Source organism: Triticum aestivum, chromosome 1A (assembly GCF_018294505.1).
Source record: "Triticum aestivum cultivar Chinese Spring chromosome 1A, IWGSC CS RefSeq v2.1, whole genome shotgun sequence".
Taxonomy (NCBI): Eukaryota; Viridiplantae; Streptophyta; class Magnoliopsida; order Poales; family Poaceae; genus Triticum; species Triticum aestivum.
Window position 1 is genome coordinate 586,560,954 of NC_057794.1, and position 14,360 is coordinate 586,575,313.

The window sequence follows — 14,360 nt, forward strand, 5'->3', positions numbered from 1 at the left end:
AACTCTTTGCCCTAGAACAGCACCTACACCATAATCACTAGCATCGCACCTAATTTCGAAGGGTAAATTCCAATCAGGTGGCTGAACAATAGGTGCAGAAACTAATGCTTTCTTAAGTATTTCAAATGCTTCTACACAATCATCATCAAATACAAATGGTATATCTTTTTGCAATAAATTAGTCAGAGGCCGAGAAATTTTTGAGAAGTCCTTAATGAACCTCCTATAAAATCCAGCATGACCAAGGAAACTTCTTATACCTTTGACGTCCTTGGGACATGGCATCTTTTCAATAGCATCAACCTTGGCTTTATCAACTTCAATACCTCTTTCAGAAACTTTGTGCCCCAAGACAATACCTTCATTAACCATAAAGTGGCACTTTTCCCAATTCAAGACAAGATTAGTTTCTTCACATCTCTGCAAAACTCGATCAAGATTGCTCAAGCAATCGTGAAAAGAAGAACCATAGACCGAAGAGTCGTCCATGAAAACCTCACAAATCGTTTCACAAAAGTCAGAGAATATATCCATCATGCATCTTTGAAAGGTAGCAGGTGTATTACATAAACCAAAAGGCATACGTCTATAAGCAAAAGTACCAAAAGGGCATGTAAAAGTAGTCTTTGATTGATCTCTAGCCGACACAGGTATTTGAGAGAAACCAGAATAACCATCTAGAAAGCAATAATGTGTATGTTTGCATAATCTTTCTAGCATTTGATCCATAAAAGGTAAGGGGTAATGATCTTTCTTAGTAGCTTTATTTAATTTGTGGAGATCAATTACAATCCTATAACCTGTGATAATTCTTTGTGGAATCAATTCATCTTTATCATTAGGAACAACAATAATACCTCCCTTCTTAGGGACACAATGGACAGGACTTACCCACTCACTATGAGCAACACGATAAATTATACCTGCCTCCAGAAGCTTGAGTATTTCTTTTCTTACCACTTCTTTCATTTTAGGATTCAGACGTCGCTGAGGATCACGAACTGGTTTGGCATCTGCTTCCAAATTTATTTTATGTTGACATAGAGTGGGACTAATGCCCTTACGATCATCAAGAGTATATCCAATAGCAGCACGATGCTTCTTCAGAGTTTTCAATATCTTTCTTCTTCATGCTCTGAAAGGTTAGCACTAATAATAACAGGATATATCTTCTTTTCATCAAGATAAGCATATTTAAGATTATCAGGCAACGGTTTAAGCTCAAACACGGGATCACCCTTGGGTGGAGGAGGATCTCCTAAAATTTCAACATGCAAGTTGTGTTGCAGAATAGGTTCCTGTTTAAAGAATACTTCATCTATTTCCCTTCTTTCATTCATGAACATATCATTTTCATGGTCTAGCAAATAGTGTTCTAAAGGATCACTAGGAGGTACGGCAATAGAAGAAAGACCAATAATTTCATCCTTACTAGGTAATTCTTCCTCACGATGTTGTTTACTAAATTTAGAGAAATTAAACTCATGAACCATATCATCCAAACCAATAGTAACAATATTCTTAGTGCGGTATATGGTAGCATTGACAGTATTTAAGAAGGGTCTACCAAATATAATGGGACAAAAGCTATCTTGTGGAGAAGTAAGAACAAGAAAATCAGCAGGATATTTAGTTTTCCCACACAAGACTTCAACATCTCTAACAATTCCAATTGGTGCAATATGTTGGATTCGTGGGTTCCGGCAGACCCTTAAGGTTCGAACACTGGGGTGCGCGCGGAGATCACGCCTCCTACCTCTCCGTCTCGCAAGGATCTAAACTACTGAAAGAACTGCACAAGGGACACAAGATTTATACTGATTCGGGCCACCATTGTGGTGTAATACCCTACTCCAGTGTGTGGTTGGTGGATTGCCTCTTGGGGCTGGAGATGATGAACAATACAAGGAAGAACAGCCTCGCGAGGGTCTGCTCTTGGCTGGGGCGATGAACTGCTAGGTGGAGTTCAGTCACCTTTCTCTCTCTCACTTTCTCTCCAACGAGATGATCCTCTAACCCCCTTACTACGTGGGTGGCTAGTCCTATTTATAGAGGCCCTGGTCCTCTTCCCAAATATTGAGCGGGAAGGGAGCCAACAATGGCGGGCTAATTTGAAGGGGGACAGCAAGTACTCTTATCCTGACTAAAGTTGGTCTTCGCCTGCCAAAGGCTCTGGTGATGACGCCGTGCTGGGCTCCATGGTGACCTCCGTCTCATGGTCCGCCTGGTCTTGGTCTCGTTGCACCGAAGTGGCAACCTTTGCCTGATGCCTCGGTACTCCGCGGCTGCGCTTGTCCCCTTTGCACCAAAGAGGAAAGAAGGACGCTGCGCGCGCTAGCACCCGCCTGGCACCCTGAGTCGTCATGGCTCACGTCATGGGCACCTCGCGAGGTACCCCACCTTGATATCTCCGCCTCCTCGCGAGCCAGCCTGATGAGGCTCCGCCTGAGGATGCGCCGCTTCGTCCGCCTCGCGAGGCTTGGCCCCTCGCGAGGGTCTTGAGCCTTGTGTTGATGAAGATGGGCCGTGCCGGGCCCCCATTTGAGCCACGCCGTAGGCCGCAGGCAGGCAAGTCTGGGGACCCCTGTTCCCAGAACACCGACACAATAGTATCTCTATTAGCAAGTTTAATAGTAACATCAATATCTTCTAACTCAAGAGGTGCAATTTCATTCTTAATTTCTTTGTATAAGTCATGAGGTATAACACTAGCACTAGCACCCATATCACATAAGCCATGATAACAATGATCTCCTATTTTAACAGAAATAATAGGCACGCCTACCACAGGTCTATGTTTATCCTTATCACACGGTTTAGCAATTCTAGCAGTTTCACCTTCGAACTGAATAACATGCCCATCCATATTATCAGACAAGAGATCTTTAACAATAGCAATATTAGGTTCTACTTTAACTTGCTTAGGAGGTGTATAAGTTCTAATATTTCTTTTACGAACAACAATTGAAGCTTTAGCATGATCCTTTATTTTAACAGGGAAAGGTGGTTTCTCAATATAAGAAGTAGGAACAATAGGATCATTATAAGTGACAGTCTTTTCTTCAACTTTAATAGGTGCATCTACTTTTACTTCTATGGGAGGATGATATTTAAACCACTCCTCCTTAGGGAGATCAACATAGGTAGCAAAAGATTCATAGAAAGAAGCTACTATCTCAGAATCAAGTCCATATTTAGTGCTAAACTTATAGAAAATATCGGTATCCATAAAAGATTTAACACAATCAAACTTAGGTGTCGTACCTGACTCCTTACCTTCGTCGAGGTCCCAATCTTCAGAGTTGCGTTTAATTCTATCCAATAAATTCCATCTGAATTCAATTGTCTTCATCATAAAAGAGCCAGCACAAGAAGTATCGAGCATGTTGCGATTGTTTTCAGAAAGCCGAGCATAAAAACTTTGCATAATTATTTCTCTCTGGAGCTCATGATTGGGGCATGAATATAACATTGATTTAAGCCTCCCCCAAGCTTGAGCGATGCTTTCTCCTTCACGAGGCAAGAAATTATATATATAATTGCGATCACGATGAACAAGATGCATAGGGTAATACTTTTGATGAAATTCCAGCTTCAATCTTTTATAGTCCCACGATCTCATATCATCACATAGCCTATACCATATCAATGTGTCTCCCTTCAAAGATAAAGGGAAGACCTTCTTCTTAGCAACATCATCGGGTATACCTGCAAGCTTAAATAATCCACAAACTTCATCCACATATATTAAGTGCTCATCAGGATGTTTTGTTCCATCTCCTGTAAAAGGATTAGCTAGCAGTTTTTCCATCATAGCCACAAGAAATTCAAAAGGACTTTTCATTAATAGGTTCAGTAGGTTGAGGAGCAACTCTTTGCTCTACTGGAAAGGGTGAAGATACCCTGAACAAGCCCCTCAGAGAATTACTTTCCATAGTAACAAGAGACAGTAAATTTCAGCACACTATATAAATTTTTCCTTACCAAATTCCACTTACCAAAGGCGCTACACTCCCCGGGAACGGCGCCAGAAAAGAGTCTTGATGACCCACAAGTATAGGGGATCTATTGTAGTCCTTTCGATAAGTAAGAGTGTCGAACTCAACGAGGAGCAGAAGGAAATGATAAGCGGTTTTCAGCAAGGTATTCTCTGCAAGTACTGAAATAAGTGGTAACAGATAGTTTTGTAATAAGGTAAATTGTAACGAGCAACAAGTAACAAAAGTAAATAAGGTGTAGCAAGGTGGCCCAATCCTTTTTGTAGCAAAGGACAAGCCGGGACAAACTCTTATAATAAGGAAAGCGCTCCCGAGGACACATGGGAATATCGTCAAGCTAGTTTTCATCACGTTCATATGATTCGTGTTCGATACTTTGATAATTTGATATGTGGGTGGACCAGTGCTTGGGTGTTGTTCTTACTTGAACAAGCATCCCACTTATGATTAACCTCTATTGCAAGCATCCGCAACTACAACAAAAGTATTAAGGTAAACCTAACCATAGCATGAAACATATGGATCCAAATCAGCCCCTTACGAAGCAACGCATAAACTAGGGTTTAAGCTTCTATCACTCTAGCAACCCATCATCTACTTATTACTTCCCAATGCCTTCCTCTAGGCCCAAATAATGGTGAAGTGTTATGTAGTCGACGTTCACATAACACCACTATAGGCTAGACAACATACATCTTATCAAAATATCAAACGAATACCAAATTCACATGACTACTCATAGCAAGACTTCTCCCTTGTCCTCAGGAACGAACGTAATTACTCACAAAGCATATTCATGTTCTTAATCAGAGGGGTAATAATATGCATATAGGATCTGAACATATGATCTTCCACCAATTAAACCAACTAGCATCAACTACAAGGAGTAATCAACACTACTAGCACCAATCCCGGACTTTGAGACAAGAATTGGATACAAGAGATGAACTAGGGTTTGGAGATGAGATGGTGCTAGTGAAGATGTTGATGGAGATTGCCCTCTCCCGATGAGAGGAGCGTTGGTGATGACGATGGTGATGATTTCCCCCTCCTGGAGGGAAGTTTCCCCGGCAGAACAGCTCTGCCGGAGCTCTAGATTGGTTCCGCCTTGGTTCCGCCTCGTGGCGGCGGAGTCTCGTCCCGAAAGGTTTCTTCTTATTTTTTTCTCATCGAAGGACTTCATATAGGAGAAGATGGACGTCGGAGATCCACCAGGGGGCCCACGAGGTAGGGGGCGCGCCCCCCACCCTCGTGAGAAGGGTGTGGGCCCCCTTGCCTTCATCTTTGGCATGGATTTTTCTTTATTTCTTTTAAGACGTTCCGTGGAGTTTCAGGACTTTTGGAGTTGCGCAGAATAGGTCTCTAATATTTGCTCCTTTTCCAGCCCAGAATTCCAGCTGCCGGCATTCTCCCTCCTTATGTAAACCTTGTAAAATAAGAGAGAATAGCCATAAGTATTGTGATATAAAGTGAAATAACAGTCCATAATGCGATAAATATCGATATAAAAGCATGATGCAAAATGGCCGTATCAGCTAACATACGCAAAAGAGAGCGAGAAGAGAAGGCAAAGGCATGGTCAAAAAACTATGATCAAGAAGTGACCCTAGAACAACCTACGTCAAGCATAACTCCAACACCGTGTTCACTTCCCGAACTCCGCCGGAAAGAGACCATCACGGCTACACACTCGGTTGATCCATTTTAATTAAGTTAGGCTTTAGGTTTTCTACAACCAGACATTAACAAATTCCCATCTGTCCATAACCGCGGGCACGGCTTTTGAAAGTTCAAATCCCTGCAGGGGTGTCCCAACTTAGCCCATCACAAGATCTCACGGTCAACGAAGGATATTCCTTCTCCCAGGAAGACCCGATCAGGCTCGGAATCCTGGTTACAAGACATTTCGACAATAGTAAAACAAGATCAGCAAAGCCGCCCGAATGTGCCGACAAATCCCGATAGGAGCTGCACATATCTCGTTCTCAGGGCACATCGGATGAGCGCTCCGTACAACTAAAACCAAACCTCGAGTTTCCCGAGGGGGCGCTGCAAAGGGGTCTAGTTTGGACCAACACTCAGAGGAGCACTGGCCCGGGGGATTTAAAATAAAGATGACCCTTGAGTCTGCAGAACCCAAGGGAAAAAGGCTTAGGTGGCAAATGGTAAAACCTAAGTTGGGCCTTGCTGGAGGAGTTTTATTCAAGGCGAACTGTCAAGGGGTTCCCATTATAACCCAACCGTGTAAGGAACGCAAAATCAAGGAACATAACACCGGTATGACGGAAACTAGGGCGGCAAGAGTAGAACAAAACACCAGGCATGAGGCCGAGCCTTCCACCCTTTACCAAGTATATAGATGCATTAATTAAATAAGAGATATTGTGATGTCCCAACAAATATCCATGTTCCAACAAGGAACTAACTCCAATCTTCACCTGCAACTAACAACGCTATAAGAGGGGCTGAGCAAAGGGGTAACATAGCCAAACAACGGTTTGCTAGGACAAGGTGGGTTAGAGGTTCATGGCAATATGGGAGGCATGATTAGCAATTGGTAGGTATCATAGCATAGGCATAGCAAAAGAGCGAGCATCTAGCAAGCAAAGATAGAAGTGATTTCGAGGGTATGGTCATCTTTCCTGTAAAGTTCTCCGAGTTGACGTTAGCTTGAACCTCATAAACATACTCAACGGGTTCCTCGATCACGAACTCGGCTCCCGGCTCTACCCAAAGCAAGAACACAAGCAAAGGGAACAACCATCAACCACGTGTAATGCACAAGCCACAATGATGCAAAACATGGCATGATATGCAGGATGTGATATGCAATGCATATGCATGCTTCGGAAAGGAAAGATTGAACCTGGCCTCAACTTGGAAAACCAAGAGTGCCATTGGAAAGAGGAGTTGATTTCGGTCGAAATCGATATAAAGATCACCGGAATCGGATGCACGGTTTGCAAATGACAAGCAAAACAAATATGGCACCGATCTGCGATTAACAGCACATGGCCATCTAAATGCATCAAAAACAACAAGCTACAGCACTCTAACATAACAGCAAAACACATGGTAGGGATCCACTCAAAATGCTTGACAAAAGATGAACACTGAGCTACGGCTAATTCACTCAATAGCAGGTTCAAACAAGCATGGCAAAAGTGCAAAAGATAACAGGTTACAGACTTAGTGAAAATAACAACATGACAGGAATTTAACATCAGGAAGCAAAGTTTAGAGGAAGATAACAACATGCTACAGGAACATATCATGGCAAAGCAAAGCATGGCATGAAGCTACTCAAAGCATACAACAAAAGTCCCTTACTAACCTTGAGCCAAAAGGGATCAGAAAATACAATGGCAACCACGTGAACATAGCAATTACTGTTAATAGATTTGGACTTAGCAGAAAACTGGAACATGGCAAAACAGATATCAAGTAAGCATGTTACACTAGTAGAAAAAGGGTCAAACGTGAAGCACATTAGTGCCAGTTTGAATTAGAGCCGGCACTAATGTGTACATTAGTGTCGGTTCGTGGCGGCGATCAATAGTACCGGTTCATGGCGAACCTTTAGTACCGGTTCATGCCACGAACCGGTACTAAAGAGGTTGTGTCAGCCTGCGGTCAGGCTATGGCCCCACCATCACCATTTAGTGCCGGTTCGTACCACGAACCGGTACTAATGAGGTTATGGCAAGCTGTTTTTAGTCCCACCTCGCCAAGAGAGAGGCAGTATGAGCGGTTTATAAGCCGTGAGTGCACAGACAATGATGAAGAGTTGCAATGCTCATCTACATGTTGATTAGCTTCAAGCCTTGCGGAATAGCATAGATTGCACTAAGCTATGTGCAGTGCAGTCTACACTATTCCGAAAGGCTTGAAGCAAATTAACCAGCATTGCACCTCTTTTTTATTTTTAATAACTTATTTAAACTCCGGACTTCTTTTGTGTTCAGTATGCAGCATTTAAAGCGACGTCATCAATTTCCAACATGTTCTGACATCATTTGTTGTTTTTCGGTCATTTACCTAATTTTTAGAGAGCTAAATGACCGTGAAATTGAAAATCACTACAAAATGAATCCTGAAAATGTTGAAACTTGGCATGGTATCATCATATCACCCGCATAGCATGCGCGAAAGAGTAGAGAGGGTCACGGCAAAAACTGGACGCACTTCGTGTACAAACTGGACATACTCTTTCCGAGTATCAGGGTTTCGGACGAGAACTCATCTGTTACATGGCCACTTCAATGTTTTTTAAACTTATTTGAACTCCGGACTTCTTTTGTGTTTAGTATGCAGCATTTAAAGCGACGTCATCAATTTCCAACATGTTCTGACATCATTTGTTGTTTTTCGGTCATTTACCTAATTGTTTAGAGAGCTAAATGACCGTGAAATTGAAAATCACTACAAAATGAATCCTGAAAATGTTGAAACTTGGCATGGTATCATCATATCACCCGCATAGCATGCGCGAAAGAGTAGAGAGGGTCACGGCAAAAACTGGACGCACTTCGTGTACAAACTGGACAAACTCTTTCCGAGTATCAGGGTTTCGGAGTACGGAGTGGGTACTAATGTGCATCCCACCAATCAGGAAGAATCACACGGATCGTGTGTTTCTTTCTAGCTCTTGCGAGTCGTTGGATCAAGGGTGTGTTTCTTCCTAGCTCATGTGAGTCGTTGGATCGAAACTACCACAATCACTTTGTGAGCCAGACGACCCTATATATAGCCCACCTCTCGCCTTCCCTGCATAAGTCTTTCAGTTCATCGACTACATACATCTACCAGTTCATCGACTGCATACATCTACCAGTTCATCGACTGAATACAAATCATTCGGATTCGCCATCATACGTCCAACCGTGCATTTGATATGCATATATATGCATCACGAGCAACGGTTGGGCTGTATGATGGCGATACCGATTGGTTTGTTCTAGATCCGACATAAAAGGTTTGATACAACTTCTTTTTTGTGACATAAGAGCTATCGATCTCTCCTCCTACCTATTTTAGTTACACAACTACCTATTTGTGCCAAATTTTCACTTTTGCTATTGCTCTTGCATCATAAGCATCCATGTTAACTGGACTTACAAGTAATGCAATTTAACCAAACTATCTTGTGATTCATGTTGATTAGCTTCAAGCCTTGCGGAATAGCATAGATTGCACTGAGCTATGTGCAGTGCAGTCTACACTATTCCGAAAGGCTTGAAGCAAATTAACCAGCATTGCACCTTTTTTTTATTTTAATAACTTATTTAAACTCCGGACTTCTTTTGTGTTCAGTATGCAGCATTCAATGCGACGTCATCAATTTCCAACATGTTCTGACATCATTTGTTATTTTTCGGTCATTTACCTAATTGTTCAGTATGCAGCATTCAATTTTCAGAAGAAAATAAATAGAAGAAAATAAATAATGCAGAAAAGAAAAAACTATATAAAAAACTACTCAAAAATAAATAGAAGAAAATAAGTAATGCAGAAAAGAAAAAACTATATAAAAAATTTGTTGGCACGCTGCCCAGTGGGCCTGCCAGACCTAGGGTGTGCAAATGCAGGCCCAGACGGGCCAGCAGGCTCACAGGGCAGCGTGCCCTAATTAATTAGGCCGAGAAGCCTGCTATATAGAGGAGTTCGAAGAGGTAGCCGCACCTGGATTTATAAACCAGTGCGGCTGCCCTGCGCCGGGCGAGGTGGAAATAAACTTTGGGGTGGCAGCGCAAGGCCTTTAGTACCGGTTGGTGGCTCCAACCGGTACTAAAGGCCCCCCTTTAGTACCGGTTGGTGGCTCCAACCGATACTAAAGGCCTTCGTTTCCCGCCGCTTGGCCTGGCGAAAATAGGCCTTTAGTACCGGTTGGAGCCACGAACCGGTACTAAAGGCCCATCCTATATATATAGCATTGACGAAAATTTCAGTTTCATCTCCCCACTTCGTCTCCAACCTCCGCCGCGCGCGCCGCTCGATCCCGTCGTCGCCGCCCGTCGCCCGTACCGTCGTCCCTCGTCATCGTCGCTGTCCCCGCCGCCGCCCGTCGTCGTTGTCGTCTCGCGCTGCCGCCCCGAACGCCGCCGCCGTCCATCGTCATCGCCGCGGCCGTACGTCTCTCTCTCGCTCCCGCACACACATACATACACACACATACACACACACACCGGCGCCCCCGCCCCGTACGCCGGCGCCCCCGCTCGTACGTACGGGGCGGCGGCGTACGGGGCCGCACACACACACATATACCACACACACACGCATACACACACACATACACACATACGTACACACATATACGTATATATACACACACATGCATACACACACACACACACACATTTTTTTACTTATTTTCTGTTTTTTAGAAAAGTTAATTAGATGATCGAATGTTAGATTAATGTCGAATGTTAGATGAATTAGCTAGCTAGATAGAAAAATTGTCCAACTAGAGATTAGAACTAGTTGAATAATTAATATAACTAGTTTATTTTTAGTAAGAAAATTTAGGTATATGAGATTAGAATTAGTTGAATAATTAATATAACTAGTTTATTTTTAGTAAGAAAAATTTAGGTATATGAGATTAGAACTAGTTGAATAATTAATATAACTAGTTTATTTTTAGTAAGAAAATTTAGGTATATGAGATTTGATGATCTAATTAAAATATTATTTGTTAATGAGTTTTTCTGTTTATTTAATTTTTATATATTTTGAGTTTATATAAATGTTAGATTAATGTCGAATGTTAGATGAATTAGATAGAAAAGTTAAATATATAGTAATGTCAATTGAATATATAGTTAGATATATTAATGTCAAATGTTAGATGAATATATATTTGGCTAGATATAGGTGTTTAATGTTTCACCTATATGAACATAGGAAATGTCATCTGACGACGAAAAAGATTTTATTATGTGCGAACACTGTGAAGACCAGCGCGGCCTGTGCGACCAAAATTTCCTTGTTGATGGTAGGCGCTTCAGCATCAAGCTGGATGAGACATTCGAAGTTGATACAGTAAGTCACTTTGTCAATTATTATTTGAATGCAAAACTTATGCTTCATTTGCTTCAACTTATAATTTTAAATTTTCACTATTCTACTAGCGCATCCCCTGCCATGCAAGAATTTTTGTCTTGGATAAGATAGGTTTTAGTGCTATAGATGATATGGAGGTAAAGAGAGTTTACTTGAAGACGGAGCATGGGTATACTTTCAACGTCAAATTATATAATGGAGACACATACACCCATTTTGAATGCAAAACTTGGCAAGCACTATGCAAGGCTTATGCATTTGAGCCTGATATGGTTATCACCTTTGATATTCGTCCGGAAGATGATATTGAAGGTAATATAGACATCTGGGTCGATGTGCAAACGCCTCCAGTTCTACCATTTGGTGAGTTTTTCTCAACCATGCATGCATATGTTTATGTCTTTCATACAGTTTATTCAAAAATAGTTGACAACTAATTTGTATTGTCAGCTTATTTCGGTTCAAGCAAACATGTCCGGCGCTTGGTAGACAGGACCTACTACTGCCCCGGGGCTCAACTAAACTGCGAGGAGATAAGTCATTATGTTTCATGGCTTGAGGATCTTAATACTGTCAAGACAATTTTTTTCCTAAACTTAGAAATGTTAGTACTCAAAACGTGCGACCAATGGTGATTGTATTGAACTACGGTCACATCTATAATCAAAAGATGGTAAGATTTTAAATATTTGTCCTTAATTAGTGCATCTTTTGCATACATTATTTTTGAAGCTAAACTTTCATTGCTTAGTATATTAATTACTATACGATGTTGTTCAAAAGGGACTTCCGATGACAGTTGTGCCTCAGTGGATCGAGAAAAAGGTCGCATGTCAATGGTTAGCTTACGACCAAGATTTCCTACATTGCACATGAGTGCATTCAGGATTTCTGAAAGCGAAGAATGCTTAATAGTGAAAGATTGGAGCAAAATTGTTAACGATCGCAGAGAAGTACTAGGGGGCAGTAAGGAGAAGCGCAACCCAAGATTAGGAGACAGATTCATCTGCATGCTCCAGTATGATGAATCAGGAGAGCTATACATGTTCTATGCTATTCTACCTGAGAGGGAGCAGCAGGATCAGTAGCTACTAGTTCATGCTCTTAATTAGTACTTGTCTCATGTCCGTGTCCTGAACTTCGATGTTGGTGATGATTATGTTGAACTTGATGATATCTTTGCTTCTGTTACAAAGTGAATGTTTCCTCTTTAAGCTAGCCAGCGTTGATGATGATTAGATAGCTAGCGGTAATGACTATGATGATTAAATAGTGGTAATTAGACGACTACGATGATTTTTAGCTAGCTAGAGTTTATTTATTTATTAATATGCGATGATGATGATGATGATGACGACTACAACTCATTATAACGTAAAACAATCCTAAATTAAATTGATAACACAAATTTAATTGAAAAATACAAAATAAAACAAAAACCCACAACCATTTAGTACCGGTTGGTGTTACCAACCGGTACTAAAGGGCTCCCGGCCCCCGGAGCTGGCTCGTGCCACGTGGTTCCCCTTTAGCACCGGTTCGTGCTGAACCGGTACTAAAGGGGGAGGGGGCATTTAGTGCCGAAACTTTAGTGTCGGTTCCTGAACCGGCACTAAAGGGCCTTACGAACCGGTGCTATTGCCTGGTTCTGCACTAGTGTTAACGAGCTCGATGCACTCACCACAAGGCATTGCATGACAAACTAAGCATACATCCAGCAAGTAGACATGGCATAGAAGCTAAACATGGCAAGAATAACAACATATCATGCATGGATCAACTACAACAACCTCGGCAAAATTGCTTAACATGTAAACAATCTGCCAGGAACATTTTATAGCAAAAGTAGAGCTCGATTGACTCAAGCTAGGGTGCTCCATAAATGCAAACAAAGACATGGATGGATAGAGCACCGCAATATCTACAAAACATCCTTACTGATCATGCTCAAAAGAGGCATGGATCACTCTGTAGCAACATGAATACATGGCATAAAATATCAACAGGACAAAGACTTAGAATATTTCTAAGTCCCTGAAATCAGCAACATTACGAGGGCTAGTTTGCATGCTTGTGCTAGTCACCACAAAGATCAAAAAAATACATGGCATACATACCTGTAAAGATGGCATGGCATACTTCAAAACACATGTAGAGCTCAAGTTCATAGGAGGCACACATCAATCATGGCAAAAATTTAGGGAAACTAGCACTCTTCCAACAGCATTTAGGGCATCAAGATGAACTCAAATGAACATGGTGCAATGAGATGAAATGAAGTACTCGTCGAGTCGAACATTTTGATATGCTACACACATGAATCGGAGCAACGGTTGCAGAGTTAAGACATGCGGAAAAATGCTAAGAATATCTGGGACAGGCAAAATTGGGTCAACCTCTCTGTTACAGATCTGGATCGGGCTCATGCACGGAAATCGAGGTCGCCGGAGTTCTTGGACGAGGTCGTCGGAGGAGAGCCGCAGGGACGCGGGGAAGCTCGCCGGAGCTCTTGGGCGACGGATCCGGTGAGGTAAGGGCCGGATCTGGCCGCGGGTCGTCGGGACGGCGAGGTGGGGCGGCAACCGCGGCGCGGGGCGGCGCACAGGGCGCTGGCGACGAGGTCCGCCGGAGTTGGGAGCTCGCCGGCGTGGGGAAGGAAGCGGGCGTCGGCGTCGGGCACGGAAGGAGGTGCGGCGAAGGGAGCTGGCGCGAGCGAGCGGCGCGGAGGAGATGGGCTCGGGGGGCCCGAATCGGGCTCGCCCGGGCCGGCGGCGGGGAGAGCGGCGGCGCACCACGTGGCGGCATACGATTGGCGGCGGCGGGGATGTCCGGTGGCGGCGGACGTTGTCCGGCGCGCGGCAGTGGAAATTTGCTAGGGTTAGGGGGAAGAGACCCGGGATTTTGGGGAGGAGGCTATATTTATAGGTAGGAGGAGCTAGGAGGCTCCAAATGAGGTGCGGTTTTCGGCCACGCGATCGTGATCGAACGACCTAGATGATGGAAGGGGTTTAGGTGGGTTTCGGGCCACTTTGGAGGGGTGTTGGGCTGCAACACACACGAGGCCTTTTCGGTCCCTCGGTTAACCGTTGGAGTATCAAACGAAGTCCAAATGACACAAAACTTGACAGGCGGTCTACCGGTAGTAAACCAAGGCCGCTTGGCAAGTCTCGGTCCAATCAGAGAATGTTTAACACTCGCACATGAAAAGAGGTAAAAGGGAACACCGGAGGACATAGGAGCGCCGGATTGCAAAATGGACAACGGGGAAAAAGCTCGGACGCATGAGACGAACATGCA